Raw genomic sequence first — 3106 nt, 5'->3', positions numbered from 1 at the left:
GACATAAAGGAAAGAATAAACAAATGGGACCTCATCAAAATAAAAAGCTTCTGCATGGCTAAAGAAAAGAGCACCAAATTACAAAGAGAACCAACAGTATGGGAAAACATATTTGCTAATGAAACCTCAGACAAGGGCCTGATCTCCAAAATATATAAAGAACTCACACGACTCCACTCCAGGAAGACAAACAACCCAATTGAAAAATGGGCAAAGGACTTGAACAGACACTTCTCCAAGGAAGACATACAGAGGGCCCAGAGACATATGAAAAGATGCTCAGCATCACTAGCCATCAGAGAGATGCAAATTAAAACCACAATGAGGTATCATCTCACACCAGTCAGAATGGCCAACATAAACAAATCCACAAACAAATGTTGGAGAGGATGCGGAGAAAAGGGAACCCTAGTGCACTGTTGGTGGGAATGCAGACTGGTGAGGCCACTGTGGAAAACAATATGGAATTTCCTCAGAAAACTAAAAATGGAACTGCCCTTTGACCCAGCAATTCCGCTGCTGGGATTATACCCTAAGAACACTGAAACACCAATCCAAAAGAATCTGTGCACCCAATGTTCATAGCAGCACAATTTACAATAGCTAAGTACTGGAAGCAACCAAAGTGCCCATCAGCAAATGAGTGGATCCCAAAACTATGGTATATTTACACAATGGAATTCTACACAGCAGAGAGCAAGAAGGAGCTTATACCCTTTGCAACAGCATGGATGAAACTGGAGAGCATTATGCTGAGTGAAATAAGCCAGGCGGTGAGGGACAAATACCATATGATCTCACCTTTGACTGGAACATAATCAATAGAAGAAAAAACCAAACAAAATATAACCAGAGACAATGAAGTTAAGAACAATCTAAGAATAGCCAGAGCGTGGCGGGGGGAGGTGCGGGGACAGTGGGAAGAGGGGATTACAGGAACTACTATAAAGGACACATGGACAAAAACAAGGGGGAGGGTGGAGGTGGGGGAGAGAGGTGGGTTCACCTGGGGTGGGGTGGAGGGATGGGGAGAAAAGGCATACATCTGTAATTGAATAACAATAAATAAATAAATAAATAATTTTTTTTAAAAAAGATAATTAAACCAATTGGTAGATGTATAAAACATATACCCAGAAATTCAGAGATTATGCAGCTCAAAGGCCAATAAACACACTTAGATGCTCAGTGCCATTAGTAATAAGGGATACAGAAATGAAAACTATAAGATACCATTTCTTAGTCATCATATTAGAAAAGATTAAATAGTTTGACAATCAATCACAAATAATGGTGGGCATAAGGAGCAATAGGAATGACAATACACTGCTACTGGGGATGTAAATGAAGACTCACCACCTTGAAGAGTCATTCAGCAACATCTAGTCAAGATGCAGCACATGGCACAGGACCCGGCAATTCCTCTCCCATGCACGTACCCTAGAAAAACCCTTGTCCATGTACACAAGGAGGCATGCACAGTAGTGCTCAGAGCAACCGTGTTTGCAAAGCCAGAAACTAGAAACAACTGAAATGATTATCAAGAGAACAATGGATAAAGTACCTGTAGTGCCTTCCTATATGGCAGACCACATGATGTGAAAATGAATAAACTGGAGTCACACGTATTCACGTGGAGGAGTTTCTCAAACATAACGCTGGACAACAAAAAAGGCAACTTTCAGTAGAATAGATTATTCTATTTATAGAAAGCATTAAAATATGAAATGCTAACATCCATTTTCTCATACATACTTATAATTGTATTCTATGTATTACTATCTTTTGTAAAAGAATAAGATGTAAATAGGAATAACAATTACCAAGCTCAGGAAAGGCGTACCTGGTTGGGGGGGGGGATAAGATGAGAAAGGATATAGGGAGTTGTAACTTATTGGTAACATTTATTTCTGAAACTGAGTGGTGGTTACACAGTTATTCATTGTATTACTGTTTAGAGCTTTTTCTATGTTTCAACATTTTAGTGTAACTTCTAAATGGAGATTAAAAAGAATCATACAGTTTTGAAGTATGCCTTGCAAACCACACTGTGCCTGCCATTACAGATCCTGAGCTATCACAGAACATGATCTAGTTGTAAGTAAAGCATGTGCAAAAATGCATAATATCTAAAGCTCATGAATATCAGACTATAAAACATAAGGATTAAGAAAGGTAGTCCATAAACCCTATTGTCAAATCCTGGGAAAATACTTCCATTTAACAGTAGACACAAGAAATAGAGAGCAAAATGATATGTATTTCATTACCTTTCGATTCTCTTTCTAATGTTTTGAGGGTTTGTGCCTGATTGATTTTTCCTCATCTAACTTGTTTAAGTGACTCATTCCCATAAGCCATATAAAATTTATGTTTAGAGACGTAGGGCCTGGATCTGACCAAATAAATGCTTCACCCTTGGGTGCCCATACATGAGGCTATAGGCACTCCATCCCATAATTTCTAAGTTTGACACTCATCTTGGATGAGTTTGAATATGCTTCACAATACTCTATCCATTTTTCCACATACTAAGTAAGAAAACAGAAGTCATTTTCATGTTTTCCTCATTCACTAGTTTCACACCTGCCTGAATGCAACTTTATATGAAGTCACCCCAACACACTGAAGTGGAAAAGGACACTCAATGGGCACCCAGCAGAATTCACAAAATTAGTTACACAGACTTCTATATTAATGCAAGTATGTTCCATATTTAACATAAAATCTTTAAGATCCTCCATTGTCAAGGGAGCAAAAAAGTAAAGTTTATTCCCTGTTTTATCATAGGAGAAAAAATTAACTAAAGAACTTGATTATCTCACCTGTCAGAATTTGAAAACATGAAAATTATCTCACTTAACATATGCAACAATTGTATTATTAAATCAAATATGCTTGATAGTTGCCATTATCATCACTATTAATTATTGTCAGGAGCAGAATCAGAATGGAAAATCAAATTGCACATTTTTAATTCCTATGTGGCTTCTGGAACATGACCTCCTCTCCCTCAGTGACACTGCACCCTCACCCCAGTCCAGAACACAAACCCAAGTCAACTTCTACTCTGTCTCTGTGGCAACAGGAGTCCCCAGTAGCAGTG

The sequence above is a fragment of the Desmodus rotundus genome, chromosome 11 (genome assembly GCF_022682495.2).
Source record: "Desmodus rotundus isolate HL8 chromosome 11, HLdesRot8A.1, whole genome shotgun sequence".
Classification (NCBI taxonomy): domain Eukaryota; kingdom Metazoa; phylum Chordata; class Mammalia; order Chiroptera; family Phyllostomidae; genus Desmodus; species Desmodus rotundus.
Note: the sequence above shows the minus strand (reverse complement) of the source record.